Here is a 17,891-nt window from a genome sequence, read left to right as displayed (position 1 = left end):
CAAGGCAACTTTATTTCTACATCACCTTTCCAATAAAAGTTAGTGAGAAAGACATTTATAATTAAATTTAATAGGTTGTAGGGACGGATTTGGGAGGAGAGAGGGAGGGGTTTTATTTTTATTTTTGTTTAATTTCTGTCAGTGTAAAATATTCTAAATAAATAACAATGTTCTAAATAAATAGGTTTGGACTCATTTTTACAACTGAAATATTTTTTGTAATTACAGAGGGAAAGTACAGAAAAAAGTACCGTTGGGTACCGGGAACCGAATTTCAGGTACCGGTATCGGGACTAGTATTGGTTCAGATACCCAACCCTACCGGTGGGTCCCGCATATTGATCTGCAAAGAGCTAAGGTACACAGACCGTGAGCGTATTTCAATGCAGCCAGATGCTCTCAGCTTGAGGTGAACGGCAGAGAAGTCCACTTTGCAGCTGACTATAGTAAACTCACCATTAAACTGCGCCGCTTATTTCCAACGACGAAGTCAGCAAGGAAACTTGGCTACACTCTGTTTCTAATTTAGCAGTAAGATTCAATGGCATACCGCTACCTAACATATAATCCATTCTGCCAAAGATATAGCTTGTGCTGTGATGAGCCTGACGCAGAAAAGGCCTTTCACAGGCTACAATGGGTATACTTATGGAAGCCCGAACCAGGAAGGTTGTAACATTTTCCTCAATGACATGAGATGCAGTGATAAACAGTCTTGCGTTGTCGGTGCTTGTGCATGGAGCAGACAAGTACCTAGTATCGGAATTGTTAAATATTTAAATATTGCTCTCTTTTGACAGTTTTGACAGTGCTTCCACACTGCCGACATTTATAAAGCTCTAAGCTTACTCTACCCTGGTTGCCATTTGATCGTGTCATCAAAAACGCCATTGATCGGCAAAATGTATTCGGCCTAACAAGGAAAGTGCTTAATTTGCTATGTTTTGGACTAATATTTTCTGTAGCCGAACATTCGGTGCATCCCTAACTATAACCAAATGGATCCATAGAACCTCTTCAATGGCCACTAGAACGTCCAGCAGCAAAAGTAGAACCACTTCAAGTACTACGAAAACCTCAAAGAACCTGCTAAATGATCGTTTAAACCCTGTCTTTGTCCCCAAGCACCATCTGCAGATCAACTAGAACCTCCTAAAGGAAAGCAGGAACAACCTAAAGGACCCCATGGATCTCCTCACGGTTCTCTAAATAGAGACGGGGGACAAAGATGTAAAAAGGAAATAGGTCCTTTATTAACAGTTCAGTTACGTTTTATACTCTTAAAATAAACCAGGATCTCTTGAACATTTATGCTTTAGATTTTTGCAGATTTTTTCTCTTTTCCCCTAAATACATGTTAAATAAACATGTCCATGTTGTTCTTACCTGACGCTTCATCATCTTCAGTCTTCACAGTAACAGGAGTGAATGGGAACTTGGTGATATCAGCCCACTCCAGCCCTTGAAGCTGCTCTCCCTCCTGAAAGCTCCACAGTTCCTCCTGTTCCTCTTTAATGTGTGGGGGGGGCTCTGGCTCCTGCTGGTCCACACTGGAGCTACACTCCTGCTGCTCAGGGGGAACCTCTTCCTTAACCACCAACAGCTGCTGCACATCTGCAGGAAACAGGAAACACATACAGAGACGTCCGAAAACAATTCTCAGTCCTGAAAAACCTCCTTAAAGAAAAGTGGAACCACTTAAAGAACCCCGAGAACATCTTTAATAACTGCAAAGCCGCCTACACATGATCCGCGGTAGAACCGGTGCAAAGGAGGGTAGCGCTCCGCCTAGTTGGACGGCACCGCTCTCCCCATAGGAAAACAATGGAGCGGCCAGCGCAGAAAAGTTTTAACGCGCATCATGTGTAGGCGGCTTCAGCACCACATAAAGGTCCGTTTACAGTTTCTAGTGCTGTCCCTCTGTGTTGATTAGACGACTAAGGCCGGCTTCACACTGGCTGCGTGGCGTGAGCGTGTCAGCTGCGTGGCATGTCCGTTTTGTGGCTCCCATGTTAACAGGTTAGAGCTTACACCCTGCCTGCGTGACACGCACGTCTCAGCCACGCTGAAAACACGTGCATGCTAGAAATATGACCGACGCCTATTTTTCACACATGGAAGTGTTTCCAGGGAAAATAGAATAGGAAAAGATGTTTATATGTCATTTTGACACAAAGACATATTAATAAATGACATGTTGATGTGTGAAAGTCTCGAGGCTTTGACATAATTGCAGATATAAATGTATTTAAAAAAAAAAAAAAAAAAAATTATCGATTTTCAAATATTGGAGTCAATACAGAACCAAAATATTCTGGAGCCTATTTTGCCGTCAATATTGCCGACGTTGTCTTTGCTGTAATCAAATCAGTATATATTTATGTTTATGTTGATGGGAAACATCCATGTGTACAGACAAGGCTAGCAGCAGCAGCGCCGCGTCAGACACCTTTCTGGTGTGCAAAGACATAGTAAACGCCACGCAGCCACCACGCCACAGAAACGCCACGCTCACGCCACGCTCACGCCACGCAGTCAGTGTGTGGCCGGCATAAGATTTCTATAGTTCTATAGTCCATTAGTCCATTTATAAAAAAACTTGTGGGCACGTCTCTTGTTTACAAGATTTAAAGAGTTGCTTTTACAGGATTCTTTGTGGAGAAGGTTTTACAGATTTGTAGACAAATCATATGAGTGTTAGACAACTGATATTAAGTACAACCCTACCTACAAGACCTCTAGAATAACTTCAATGAGCACAAGAACTCGGGCCCCAGTTTCACTATTTTTCAGTTTTTTGGGAGGATCCCAAAACTTTTTGTTTGTTTGTTGTTTTTTTTAAATATTTTTTGTAGTTTTATGACTCAGCAATTAATTATTAATCAATAATCGTTTAATCTCTAACGTTACATGGACAGACTTCTTTTGTTTGTGTTTATTGTTGGTGATTTGTAGACCGGTACATCTCTGCAGCATCACAAAAAATCTCTGAGTATCTATTGCGATATATCGTAGCCTTTCGCAAAATACGTATATTGCGCCAGTTAAAAACGATATATTGTGCAGCCCTACTTCAGAGATTGCCCCGGTGCCGCCGGAAATTCTGCCAGATGTCCGTCCCCTTCCTCTGTCTTTGTGTTGGCGTTCTAACCTCCGGTGGATTTGTGAGGACTATGGTTAACTGCTCCTCAGATCTCTGCAGGGTAAATCCAGACAGCTAGCTAGACTATCTGTCCAATCTGAGTTTTCTGTTGCACGACTAAAACTACTTTAGGAGACAAATATGTTGTTTCAAGTGTTCAGACTTTGGGTGTTGTTTCTTGTATGTACATTGGGTGTCACTGTGGTATTACCTGGGGCAAGGTTATAAAGGTAAGCTCCAAATTGTTGCCGGCAGGTGTTTGGCCCGGAAAGGGCAAATGGTTTTTGACCGCTAACGTTGTGACACCAAATGCTGTGATGCTGGAGCGCATTGGCACCAAACCCTTTGTTCCAACTTTGTCTAATTGTTTATGGAGTTAACGCTGAAAACATGAAAGAATGGACATTTCATGCAGCACAGTTAACGAAAATAAACACATTGTTATTCTGCAACGCAACATCGTCAGACGATTCTTGAACGCTACACAGCACGTTAACATCAGCGCGTCAGCCAGGTCGCTCCGGGTTAATCCACCTCAGTAGTTACGGTATCAGACCGACCTGCTTTAACAATTACTTTTGAACGTACGCATGTTCCACCAAAACAAGTTCCTTCCCGAGACTATTTAGCAGAGGCACCGTGGCTCCGTCCGGAGCTTAGCCCCACCCAAGATAATTGTAATTGGTTTAAAGAAATGCCAATAAACCAGAGCACGTTTTTCTCCCATCCAGGAATGCTGTGTGGACTAGCCAGACCTTCCTCTGCAGCGCTGTGGAGGAAGGTCTGGCTATAAGAGACTAGTCCATCGTGACATTATGTTAACTGACAATTAACAACTCTCCTCCTTTCTGTCCTCCCACTTCTCTCCTCCTCCTTATGGTCAATTATTCATTATTAATATTATTATTATTAGTATTATTATTATTATTATGGTTAATCTTGTATTAACTGGGTGTTTTGTACAACTTTTAAGTTCCATTCATGCAGAAAATATTCAACACAGCTGACTGAGATTCCCTAATCTGACCCACGTCAGATGCGTGTGCGTGTGTGTGTGTGTGTGTGTGTGTGTGTGTGTGTGTGTGTACACAATGAGAGTTGATCAATAATCATCATGTGGATATAATGATTAAGTGGGTAAAGGCAAATAGAACAGCTAGTAAGTCTGTAAGTTCAGAAAAAGACTTCCTACTTCTTAAAAAGTCCAATATTTCTCTCTGAAATGTAGCGGAGTAGAGACTCAAGTAATTTACAAGTACCTTAACATTTGGACTGAAGTACAGTACTGGAGTACATGTACTTAGTTACATTCCACCGCTGCCTATAACTGATGACCCGTAATGTAATTTGTGAGATTAAAAGTAATGTAATGTTGTAGCTGGTGTCAGCTAAAATACAACAATACTTATTAAAAGCGTGACTTTAATAAGTCTTATTGTGAAGGCCTGTAATGCTTTTTTTTTTTTAAAAAAAGCATGTATGTCTTCTTCACTTAGCTGGAAGCGTTTGATATTTGACATATTTACATATATTTCTGGATCTGAATAAGCAGCAAAGTGGAAGTGTGAGCATATCTTTCAGGCAGCGTGTCTGCGTTGTTAGAACAGACAGGAACAGGAAGTGGTGGTTCAGGCAGAGCAACTTCCCTTATTTAAGGTCTTGCGGAACACAAAACAGCAGCTCACTCAGTTGGACCAGAAGTGTACATTTATGCAATATGTTAGTGGTGCAATACATGGGCTGTTGGATTGTTCAATATGTCATTGTGTACTGCATAAGTTATGTGGAAATATGTCATTTGTGCAATACGTAGGCTATTGAGATTGGGCAATATGTTACTTGTGCAATATGTATGCATTTAATCTGCAGACATCCCAATCTGTCATCTATGAAGTCTCCTCATTCCAATACCTGATGTCAATTATCAACAGTGTTGAATTTACAAAAAATAAGACTGCCATCAGCCTTTTTTAACATCGAAGGCAGGGGACTACAGATGAAAAATATAATTATAGAGATATATTATATAGAATATATAATTCTGGCTTTTTTAACCCATGGGAAATCATGTGTTTTATGAATTTGTGCTGTCCCCTTCCATAACTAAACTGAAACTGCTGGTCAGCATGTCTACACGTACCTACGTACGTAGCCACGCATAGATTTAACACAGAAGTATAAATCGCTTCAGAGAGAACGATTATTTTCACACCATTGTTTTTAATTTTCATTGGAAAACATTTAAAAGATCATAGTGTGAGATTTGTACCAAACAACTTCTCTGCAGCACCGAAAAAGTTGATGACACGTTTTCAGCACTTTCTCATAGAAATATAATTTAATAAAAAAACAGAACAATAGAATATATTGGACAATAAACAATAAAAATGATTCTTGCTGCAGGTCTGATGGTCCTGAAACAATCGTCAAATCTGAACAGGAAGTGGTGGTTCAGGCAGAGCAACTTCCCTTATTTAAGTTATACGAGCATGTTTAGAGGCTTAAAACACGTTTAAAACCTGCCCTGTTTAAGCCTGTTGGGTGCTAACGCTGGCAGGGGGATAACACGGTGTAGGCAGCACCGATTGGTTTTGTTTTTCTTCCTACTGACAGTACTCCTAATTTACACACAACAGAGCTACGGGTTGGAATAGACCGGAATTCTCCTTTAAGCTTGACGGACATGTTTTGCATCTAGCGTCTCACGTTCATCTCAGTAAGCTAGCAAGAGTACACAACAGACAACTTCCGTGTAGCCTACTTCAAAATAAAAGCACTTCCTGTGACGGTTCGCAGTAAAACTAAATTACTGATAAACAAATTAGGTTGTGTACCTTTTCACATATCAGCTCTAAATCAAGTACTGTAAATAATGTTAATAGTGAGTTTTAATCACACTCTAATTGACCATTTCCTTTAGACTGTTGTAAACTAAACAACATCAATTTCTTATTCAAGTGCTATAAACAAACATTTCACAACAATGCCGTACTTCCCTACAACTGTAAGGTACTTTCAATTGAGTATTTTCATTGTCTCCTACTTGCCTATTGTACGTTTTACTTCTCTGTTTTTTATAGCTTTAGTTACTTCGCATATTTATATTAATTGTACAAAATATTATGAATAATCTATGATGCATTAAAGTGGATAAAGAGGAGACTTTATTGATCCGGTGTTGAAATTCACAAGCTAGCTGCCAAGTCAAACTTCCAAAAGTAGTGTAACGCATTACAATTCAGAGATAGTAATATTGTAATATAACTAATTACTCTCAAATGACAGTAACTAGTAATCTATAATGTATTACATTTTGGAAGTAACTTGCCCAACACTAACAGGACACAGTTGTTGCTGCCACTGCTGCTGTTGATATGCCCCCCTCCCCCCCCCAAAGGCCCGTTATTTATCTATATTATGTGGTACTGTATACCCACTACAATACATTAGACTACACCAATACCATGGTGATACACACCGGGGTTAAAATGTGATCTGACGTGCTAAGCTAGCGTTAGCTTCGTGTTGACAGAAACCCTGAGTGCAGCCCTAAGAACATATAGCCCCTAACGTGCTAAGCTAACGTTGGCTTCGTGCTCCGGACTGCAGCTGTGAAGCATCAAAAGTCAAATAAATACATAAATAAAAGGCGTTTAAAGTTCAGCAGACGATCGGAAACCAGCTGTTAGCTTAGCAACATTAGCAGCAGCGGGAAGTAAACAAACCTGTTGTTGTTGTTCTCGGCTTCATTCCCGGTTCTAAGCCCCCCACAGAGCAGCAGCTGTATCCGGGCTCGGTCCGCCTCTCCTCCGCTTACTGAGCTAAACTCTGACGGGTTGTTGTTCTGCGTTATTCAGTTCCAGCTAACGGTTCACTCTGCTAACACAACTCACGGTCACACCAGAGGAGATATACACTACCACTTCCGGGGACAACCTTCAAAATAAGAGTCTTCTTTTTCTTGGTATTTTGATCCTTCAGTAAAAGTACTAATGCCATATTAATTATCATTACTATTATTTATTTATCTCTATTTATTATCATTTCATTATCATCATTTGTCTAATTCTTATTTGTGTGTGTGTGTGTGTGTGTGTGTGTGTGTGTGTGTGTGTACACAGAGAGAGACACACACAGACACACAAAATAAGAGTTCTTTCTCTTGCTGTTTTATGGTGGCAAGCAACGTTATGGCAAAATAAGACTTATTAAAATCCTTTACTGTAGTAAAAGTACTAATACCACACTGTATAAATACTCTGTTACAGTTAAAGTCCTGCAGTGAAAATGTTCCTTCAGTAAAAGTGTGTAAGTCTCATCAGGAGAATGTAGTTAAAGTATTAAACTATTGTAGTGTGTGTAAAGGATCAACCAGCTGTGTGTGTAATGGTCTGATCATCTCAGCGTGACTTGTAGTCGTTATATTGTTGACTAGTTTACTTTAGAATCAAACATCAGATTTATAAACTACATGTGTTTAGTGAGCAGGAATCTGAATGGGTAAAGTAACTAGTAACTAGAAGTAACTAGTAACTAAAGCTGTAACAGATGAATGTAGTGGAGTAACTAAAGTAACTAGTAACTAAAGTAACTAAAGCTGTAACAGATGAATGTAGCGGAGTAAAAAGTACAATATTTCTCTCTGAAATGTAGCGGAGTAGAGACAAGTAAAGTACAAGTACCTTAACATTTGGACTGAAGTACAGTACTGGAGTACATGTACTTAGTTACATTCCACCGCTGCCTATAACTGATGACCCGTAATGTAATTTGTGAGATTAAAAGTAATGTAATGTTGTAGCTGGTGTCAGCTAAAATACAACAATACTTATTAAGTGACTTTAATAAGTCTTATTGTGAAGGCCTGTAATGCTTATTTTTAAAAAAAGCATGTATGTCTTCTTCACTTAGCTGGAAGCGTTTGATATTTGACATATTTACATATATTTCTGGATCTGAATAAGCAGCAAAGTGGAAGTGTGAGCATATCTTTCAGGCAGCGTGTCTGCGTTGTTAGAACAGACAGGAACAGGAAGTGGTGGTTCAGGCAGAGCAACTTCCCTTATTTAAGGTCTTCACTACTGTAATGCAGCCTTTAAAAACAGGGAAATACAACACTTGTTATATCAAGATACGGTATCCAAAATGTAAGACGATATCTAGCCTCGTAAGTGGAAGCATATCTTTCAGGCAAAGTCTCTGCGTTGTGTTAGAACAGAGAGGAACAGGAAGTGGTGGTTCAGGCAGAGCAACTTCCCTTATTTAAGGTCTTGCGGAACACAAAACAGCAGCTCACTCAGTTGGACCAGAAGTGTACATTTATGCAATATGTTAGTGGTGCAATACATGGGCTGTTGGATTGTTCAATATGTCATTGTGTACTGCATAAGTTATGTGGAAATATGTCATTTGGGCAATACGTAGGCTATTGAGATTGGGCAATATGTTACTTGTGCAATATGTATGCATTTAATCTGCAGACATCCCAATCTGTCATCTATGAAGTCTCCTCATTCCAATACCTGATGTCAATTATCAACAGTGTTGAATTTACAAAAAATAAGACTGCCATCAGCCTTTTTTAACATCGAAGGCAGGGGACTACAGATGAAAAATATAATTATAGAGATATATTATATAGAATATATAATTCTGGCTTTTTTAACCCATGGGAAATCATGTGTTTTATGAATTTGTGCTGTCCCCTTCCATAACTAAACTGAAACTGCTGGTCAGCATGTCTACACGTACCTACGTACGTAGCCACGCATAGATTTAACACAGAAGTATAAATCGCTTCAGAGAGAACGATTATTTTCACACCATTGTTTTTAATTTTCATTGGAAAACATTTAAAAGATCATAGTGTGAGATTTGTACCAAACAACTTCTCTGCAGCACCGAAAAAGTTGATGACACGTTTTCAGCACTTTCTCATAGAAATATAATTTAATAAAAAAACAGAACAATAGAATATATTGGACAATAAACAATAAAAATGATTCTTGCTGCAGGTCTGATGGTCCTGAAACAATCGTCAAATCTGTAATAATTACACGTATCCAACAACCAACAGTTCTCAACATTTCATCATTTCATCAGTCTGTTGAAGGAAGAAAAACTCCAAACTAAAACGTAAAAAAAAGAGTCCCTAAGGAGCCGACAGCTGAATAAATTAAGATTCGAAAGAACCCTCCAGAAAAAAGTTTATGTTCAACAATACTGCAACTACTGATTCTTTTCATCGTGGATTATTTCCTGGATGAATGGATGAGTAGTTCTGTCTCTAAAATGTGGATCAGTGTTTCCCAAAGAGCCCAAGAAGACTTCATCAAATGTCTTGTTCTGTCCACAACTCAAAGATATTCAATGTCCTGTCCCAGAGGAGAGAAGAAACTAGAACATATTCACATTTAACAAGCTGACATCACACAAGTTTACCCGTTTTATCATCAAAAAAATGACTCAAACTGATTAATGGATTATCAGAATAGCTGGAGATTAATTAATAGTTGATGACTAATTGTAATCTATTTACTTGAACAGGGACAGTGCACAAAAAACATTAATAGATGTCTTGTGCCAGGTTGTAGCAAATTGCTAGTTTCCGCCCATAGTCCCTGGGCAGGAAGATGGCGCAATAAAGACAAAGAGTGTGTGTGTGTGTGTGTGTGAGAGAGGGAGATGCGTGAGTGACAGAGAGACGGAGGAGAGCAGAGAAAGGAAAGCAGCTGAACGAATACGCTGCATGTTTTAAATAGCGTTCATATATTGCCTTCTAATAGCTGTATTCTCAGTAACGTGACAATCTGCAAGAAACAGATTGCTAATAAATCACTAAAATAGTAGTGACAGCACCGTTTGGCTTAGTTATTAATGCAGTTAGCATCGTTTGTTACCTAGTTTATGACAAATGGTTTTGGCTGTGCTTTCTACCATGATGTCATTGTGCTAACCGAGCACCGTTAGCCTTTACAACAGAACCGCTTCACTACACTTGTTGGATAATGTTTCTCTTTTGATTTGTATTCATCGCTGTGTGCTCGTTGTGGAAAATAATGTAAACAGAGAGCGGCGTGCCAGAAATGCAATGCACCGTGACGTAGGTCCCCTTCAAGGCCAGGCTGATGTTGGAAGTCCCTCTAGTGGACAGAACGTGTAACAACAACCACATGCTTATAGATTAATAACGGGCTGCATTTGAGCATTAAATATTTCAATATTATTCGAATATTTAAAAAAATAAATGAAATTCGAATGGTATTATAGAGGAAGACTGACAGCTCTAGTGTAGATACGTGCCTGAACGTGCACCTGGCCATTCATATGGACGCATTTTCTACGAGCCGGTCACAAAGAGCTCTCTCTCTCTCTCTCTCTCTCTCTCTCTCTCTCTCTATGCGTGAGCGACAGAGAGACGGAGGAGAGCAGAGAAAGGAAAGCAGCTGAACGAATACGCTGCATGTTTTAAATAGTGTTAAAAAAAAAAAATGTGGCGGCCGGTCTCTGTATGTCTCTGTATGTATGTATGTATGTATGTATGCACAAACTCACGCCTTGCATCTATAGATTTTGTCGTTGCCTCAATTGTAACCTGAAGTGATTTGACCGCTGTGGATTTAGCTTTGTTCTTGAGATGAACTTCTGATTTCAAATGGTGGTTCCATGTGTCTTTGTGGGTCCAGTCAACGGTACGTTGACGAAACTTACAGAACAGTTGTTGTCCAGATTCATAGCAGTCGTTGGGGTATTGTTCAGCCCGGTATTTAGCAGTCAAATGAAAGTTTCTTAATTTTTTCGCCACCGTTGGCTTATCAGGAGCTACTCGCTTCGACGTTTTTTTTCCCCACGCAACAAACTCAACGTGAACGTGAGGACGTGTGGTTACTAGGCAACATGTTTAACAATGCCATTTTGCCAGAGTTTAGGTAGAGACCTTGTTGTTTTAAACTGAAAAATGAGAAGGAAGTACAAAAAAATTGTTTATTTAATATGTCAACAAAATATATGCAAATTCCGTGCGATTCCGCGTGTATGAGAATTCCGTTTCCATGTGTAGATTCCGTGATTCTGTCTGTATAGGGCCCTACGTCCCGCCCGCTCCCGTTGATTTCTATGCTCTATTCTGTCCCTATCACGTTAACAACAGTGAGATTGACTCCCGTACCGCATTTTTCGGGACTCCCGCGGGCCACGGTATTCCCGCGGTCACCCCACTCTGCAGACGGAGCGTTTCCCATCTCGTGCTTCGTCGCGTGTTTTTTCAGATTTCCCTTTTGCCTGAATCTTTTGCCACAAACTGAGCAGCTGAACGGGAACTCCCCGCTGTGGATCTTCATGTGATTTTTTAACATAACCTTAAGACGGAAAGCTCGTAAGCAGACGGAGCAGCCGAAAGGTTTCTCCCCCGAGTGAACGCTCGCGTGTTGCTTCAGCTCCCCGCTGAACCTGAAACCTTTACTGCAGACGGAGCAGCTGAACGGCTTCTCTCCCGTGTGAGACCCCATGTGGTTTCTGAGTCGGAACTTGTGTCCGAACTTTTTCCCACACACGGAGCAGTCAAACGTGTCTTCTCCCGTGTGAAGCCTGGTGTGTTCCAGGTAGTGGTAGCGCTGAACGAAGCGTTTACTGCAGACGGAGCAGCTGAACGGTTTCTCTCCTGTGTGCAGTCTTATGTGGACCTTCAGACAGAACTTACGGGCAAAACTTTTGCCACAAAAAGAGCAGCTATATGCTTTCTCAGCTGGGACTTTGATGTTTTTCCGAGACATCAAACCAAACTGCCGTTCCCTGCTCTCTTTCGAACCATCGCCGACTTCTCTCTCCGGTTCAGAAGAGTCTCCAGTCTTGTCTTCGGGTTGAAAATGTGGATCTGGGCCCTCCTGGTTCAGACTGGAGCTCTCCTCCGGCTGCTTTTTTACGGCACTACCACAGGAAGTAGACGGTGTCTCTGTTGTGTGGATTGTCATGTGTCTCCAGTAATCTCTTTTGAATTTAAAACGTCTCTCACAAACTGTACAGCTGTATTTTTCCTCTCCGGTGTGATGTGGCATGTGACGAACTAAGTTCCCCTTCTGAGAAAAACGTTTACCACAAACTGTGCAGCTGAACGGTTTGACTGCTGAGTGAACTACCATATGTACCTTAAGATTTGTCTTCTTGCTAAATCTTTTCCCACACTCAGAGCAGCTGAACTGTCTCCTGTTTCCAGTTTTCTTACCGCTCACAGGGACTCTGTTACATTTCAGAGTTGACTGAGGTTCACTGGGATCGGTCCGATGATCACTGATGTCACTTTTAAATTCAGACGAGTCTCCAGTCTCGTCTTCGGTGTCTGGTTTTAAACGTATGTCACTGTGAGCGTCACTAACGGAGGATGTTGTCTCTCTCATGTGCGTTCTCATGTGCTTCACAAAAAAACCTCTGTATTTGAAACCTTTCTTACAAACTGAACAGCTGAAAGTTTTCTCTCCTGTATGTCTCTCATCGCTCACAGGGACTCTGTTACTTTTCAGAGTTGACTGAGGATCACTGGGGTCAGTCTGATCATCATCATCACCGCCCTTTGTTTTAAATCCTGAAGAGTCTCCAGTCTGGTCTTCAGTCTCTGGTTGTAAAAGTGGATGTGGATGTGAGTTCCTGGCTGGTTCTGGTCCTCCACAGTCCTCTCCATCAGCTTCTGATTCCGTGTCTTCAGCTGCCTCTCTGTTCTCCTCAGTTTGACTCTGACGGCCGACACACTGATGGTTCCTGAGGTCTTTGTACCAGGTGAAACTTTGGTCACAAACGCTGCAGCTGAACAGAATCTTCTTTATGACCGTGCGATACTTAAGTGTCTTGCAGCCAAATCTTTTCCAACAATCAGAGCCCCCTAACAGTTTTTCCCCAGCGGTATCAGTCGTACGACTTACCAGGACTTCAGTATTTTTCAGAGAGTTTAAAGCTGACTGAGGTTCTCTGGTCTCCTTCCAATCAGCACTGTCATCAGTCTCAGGTTCAGAAGAGTCTCCAGTCTGGTCTTCAGTCTCTGGTTGTAAAAGTGGATGTGAGTCCCTGGCTGGTTCTGGTCCTCCACAGTCCTCTCCATCAACTTCTGTTTCCATGTGTTGAGTTTCTCTGCTGGCTGGAGGCTCTGCCTCTCTCTTCTCCTCAGTTGGACTCTGATGAAGCTGTGACGACTTACGGCCAACACATTTATGTCTTTTGACCTGATAAAGCCACTGAAATGTCTCGTCACAAACACTGCAGCTAAATCGTTTTTCCTGTTCTCTGGTCTCCTTCCAATCAGCACTGTCATCAGTCTCAGGATCAGAAGAGTCTCCAGTCTGGTCTTCAGTCTCTGGTTGTAAAAGTGGATGTGAGTTCCTGGCTGGTTCTGGTCCTCCACAGTCCTCTCCATCAGCTTCTGTTTCCATGTGTTGAGTTTGTCTTTGATGAAGCTGTGAGGACTGAGCTTCCTCTTCATCATCTTCACTCTTCACAGGGACAGGAGTGAATGGGAACTTGGTGATATCAGCCTCCTCCAGCCCTTGAAGCTGCTCTCCCTCCTGACTGCTCCACAGTTCCTCCTGTTCCTCTTTAATGTGTGGGGGGGGCTCTGGCTCCTGCTGGTCCACACTGGAGCTACACTCCTGCTGCTCAGGGGGAACCTCTTCTTTAACCACCGACAGCTGCTCAACATCTGCAGGAAACAGAATACAAAATCAAAATCAAAATACAAATACTGTTTAGACAGTACTCAGGGATAGACACAAATATTTTTAAGCACTGGGCGCAAGGGCCACAAAGACCGTAAATTTGGTGGCCAAAGTACATTTTTTGTGTCCCCAATGTAAAACTCTCTAATTAAGTCCATCTTTTTATCCCTCACCCTTCCCCTCCATGCCTTTGGCTCTTTACACTGAATATGTACAAAGCTTACAGCAGGGCTATTCAACTATACTGTTCAGGAGGACACAATTGGAGGCGCCGTGGGCCCCACGAACAATCGCGGCCATTCAAGTCAAGGCTTGATATTCCGTCCCAGAAACGTGCGTGAAGCGTGAATTTTCATGCGAGCCACGGGCAGTCCGGACAACAAGGCAGGAAGTGAAACAGAGAGAGCATCCAGTCAGTTTACTAACCCCCACCCCCCCCAAATATCGTATGTTATGTCTCCTTTACAACACCACGGACAACGAGAGATTCATCTTGGAGGTGGAAAAAACGGTAACGACATCACAGATCTTTTTTTATCAGGACAATGCCAGAAAAGAGAAGACATGGAGTTTAATTACAGGAGTGTTTGGAGTGGAAGGTAGATACTAGCTTAATAAACAGCTGATTGTTCTGTAAAGTGCTTGTAGAGAAAATATAATCTGTGAGTCGGGCAGCAAATGGTGCGTGGCGGAGGACGGAACAAAACCGGAACGCAACACAGATGCGCCCAGTGGAAAATGGCTGCAAGTGTCACGTAGCGTAGATTAAGGCTGTTGGAACAAATTCCGAACGTCGACTATAATTTGAATAGTAAAAAAATCAATACTATTCGAATGCTGAAATTACTATTCAAATGTGATTTTTATTTTTTTTATTTTTTTATAAATAGGTTGGCTAAGCTCCCTCTTCTCATGTCTGAACAATAAGTTACGGGAGTGAGAAACACAAGGCATTGTGAGCTAACGTTACGTACCAAGTAACGTTAGTATGGGGGGGAGTGACAGGCTGCGGCTGGAAATCAAAAGAAGGATGGGAAATAGTTTTAACGTGATTTTAAAATCGACATCCACCAAGCCAAAATGCTTATGTTATCATCAATAGTTAGCTCGTTCTGGTTTCCTAACTGTCGCGACTTATAGGAGCTTAGCTGGGAGCTTCATGGAGACAGCTAAAGTTAATGTTAGCTGCCCAAAAGCTGTCAGAGTTTGCATCGACTTCATATATTGCCTTCTAATAGCTGTATTCTCAGTAACGTGACAATCTGCAAGAAACAGATTGCTAATAAATCACTAAAATAGTAGTGACAGCACCGTTTGGCTTAGTTATTAATGCAGTTAGAATCATTTGTTACCTAGTTTATGACAAATGGTTTTGGCTGTGCTTTCTACCATGATGTCATTGTGCTAACCGAGCACCGTTAGCCTTTACAACAGAACCGCTTCACTACACTTGTTGGATAATGTTTCTCTTTTGATTTGTATTCATCGCTGTGTGCTCGTTGTGGAAAATAATGTAAACAGAGAGCGGCGTGCCAGAAATGCAATGCACCGTGACGTAGGTCCCCTTCAAGGCCAGGCTGATGTTGGAAGTCCCTCTAGTGGACAGAACGTGTAACAACAACCACATGCTTATAGATTAATAACGGGCTGCATTTGAGCATTAAATATTTGAATATTATTCGAATATTTAAAAAAATAACAAATGCAATTCGAATGGTAGACTGATAGTAAATCTTGGTGGCCACAGAGTAACTTTTTGTGGCCACGGGCCATCGCGTCATGCTTTATGTCAAACCCTGGTACTTTTAGCTACCTGTTACAACTGTTTAGTCAGTACTTTTAGCTAACTGTTACAACTGTTTAGTCAGTACTTTTAGCTAACTGTTACAACTGTTTAGTCAGTACTTTTAGCTACTATTTCAACTGTTTAGTCAGTACTTTTAGCTACTATTTCAACTGTTTAGACAGTACTTTTAGCTACTATTTCAACTGTTAAGACAGTACTTTTAGCTAAATATTTCAGCTGTTTAGTCAGTACTTTTAGCTAAATATTATAACTGTTTAGTCAGTACTTTTAGCTAAATATTTCAACTGTTTAGTCAGTACTTTTAGCTAAATATTATAACTGTTTAGACAGTACTTTTAGCTAAATATTACAACTGTTTAGTCAGTACTTTTAGCTACTATTTCAACTGTTTAGACAGTACTTTTAGCTAAATATTACAACTGTTTAGTCAGTACTTTTAGCTAAATATTATAACTGTTTAGACAGTACTTTTAGCTAAATATTACAACTGTTTAGTCAGTACTTTTAGCTAAATATTTCAGCTGTTTAGACAGTACTTTTAGCTAAATATTACAACTGTTTAGTCAGTACTTTTAGCTTATATTTCAACTGTTTAGACAGTACTTTTAGCTTATATTTCAACTGTTTAGACAGTACTTTTAGCTTATATTTCAACTGTTTAGTCAGTACTTTTAGCTTATATTTCAACTGTTTAGTCAGTACTTTTAGCTTATATTTCAACTGTTTAGACAGTACTTTTAGCTACTATTACAACTGTTTAGACAGTACTTTTAGCTACTATTACAACTGTTTAGACAGTACTTTTAGCTACTATTTCAACTGTTTATACACTTCTTTATTATTTCACCTTTGACTTAGACAACTTCACCATCTAGTCATATAAGCTGTGAAACTACAGATCCCATAATGCTTTGGGGACATAAACAGGAAGTAATAAAACTGCCACGGATTCAGTTAGCTGTAGGCTACACATTGAGTGAGAGGTTGTTCACTCGAACAGCTGTTAGTTGAATGTGAGAAACGAAGCGAAATAGAGTCACAAACACTTAACAGATTCAACGCCGTTTAGTTACCGTAAAGCTGCTCTGCTGTTGTCCTGGCGGCTTCGCAGATGTCAGTATAAACAGAGAGAGACCAGAGAGGAAGAGGAAGAAGTAAAGGGATCAAACCAGACTCCATGTAAATAATCAGTACTTTTAGCGTGTATAGAGCCAGCATATTTCCTCATGTAAATCGGTGAATTAAGGGTTAATTTCAACCAAACCAGAGTGGTGATTGTTGGAAAAGTGGAAATATGAACCAAGACGGCTTTTGATAGTTTTATTGTGTTTCTGCTCACTTTGAATGCAGTGTGTTTTACGATGATAAAAGTAGTGATTATTTACATGGAGTCTGGTGGGTTTGGCGAAGGCCTGTTAAAGAGCGAAGATTACAATAGATCTTATGAATAAATGCTTATTTACATACGTCCTATCGTCATATGGTTGCTGAGAGAAGAGATGACAGGAAGGAGAGAAAGCTCAACTGAAGGTTTGACGACCAAACCTGCTCTGTGTAGCCGAAGCTGAGGGTTGTAAACAGCGTCCAGTAGCTCCCGTTGTCGCTCGTTCTCCTCTTTTGAACGACAAAGTTCCTCCTCGTACTCTGCTATCGTTCTTTCAAACAGCCCAAATATCTCTTCAGCAGCCGCAGTTAGTCGCTGCTCCACCAACGCTCTCAGCATCTGGACTTTACACATTTTACCTCTTTCTCAACATAAACTCTGACAATAACATCAAACAGTCCCTACATTCAGACAGGTTTATCCGGACACACAGAGGCTCTGATGGAGCGCACACACACACACACACGCACGCACACTACATGTACAGCGAGCTAAACGGGCTGCACAGTCACAGGCGATCTTACTAACAGCACTTCCTGTCCAGCTATGTTTTGGGACCTTCAGAATAAATGTCCGAACGCATTACAGAAGAATCTGTCAGGCACATGAAACGGATAATGTTAAATGAATAAAAAACTAAATAATAACTATTATTAATATTGTGAATCAGCACATTGCTTCTGTTTTATTGAAACAAAAATGTGGGTGTTTTATTCAATTTTATAGCATTTGAAGAAAAAACAATTGATAAAAGAACTTTCAAAAAAGTGACAAAAATGTAAAAAAAAAAAAAAAAAGTGACAAAAAAATGACAAATTTAAAAAGTGACAAAAAAAAGTCCAAAAAGTGACAACTGTAAAA

At 40.6% G+C, this 17,891-nt stretch overlaps 1 long non-coding RNA gene across 2 annotated transcripts in view; it reads left to right on the top strand.

The window, feature by feature from the left end:
- The first annotated feature begins 1,633 nt into the window (after positions 1-1,633).
- LOC118493366 overlaps positions 1,634-17,891 on the top strand; it is a 16,788-nt gene continuing 530 nt past the window's right edge. The window contains exons 1-2 of one of the 2 annotated variants that reach the window (XR_004895331.1): positions 1,634-1,644; positions 3,245-3,250. This is a non-coding gene — a long non-coding RNA (uncharacterized LOC118493366). Of the gene's footprint in view, positions 1,645-3,244; positions 3,251-4,421; positions 4,433-14,420; positions 14,425-17,891 lie in introns of those variants that run through there. The other variant, XR_004895332.1, reaches the window with a different exon arrangement.

The sequence above is a fragment of the Sander lucioperca genome, chromosome 16 (genome assembly GCF_008315115.2).
Source record: "Sander lucioperca isolate FBNREF2018 chromosome 16, SLUC_FBN_1.2, whole genome shotgun sequence".
In the NCBI taxonomy this organism is placed as follows: Eukaryota; Metazoa; Chordata; class Actinopteri; order Perciformes; family Percidae; genus Sander; species Sander lucioperca.
The sequence above is the reverse complement of the archived record's forward strand: the minus strand, read 5'-3'. Positions and strand labels throughout refer to the sequence as shown.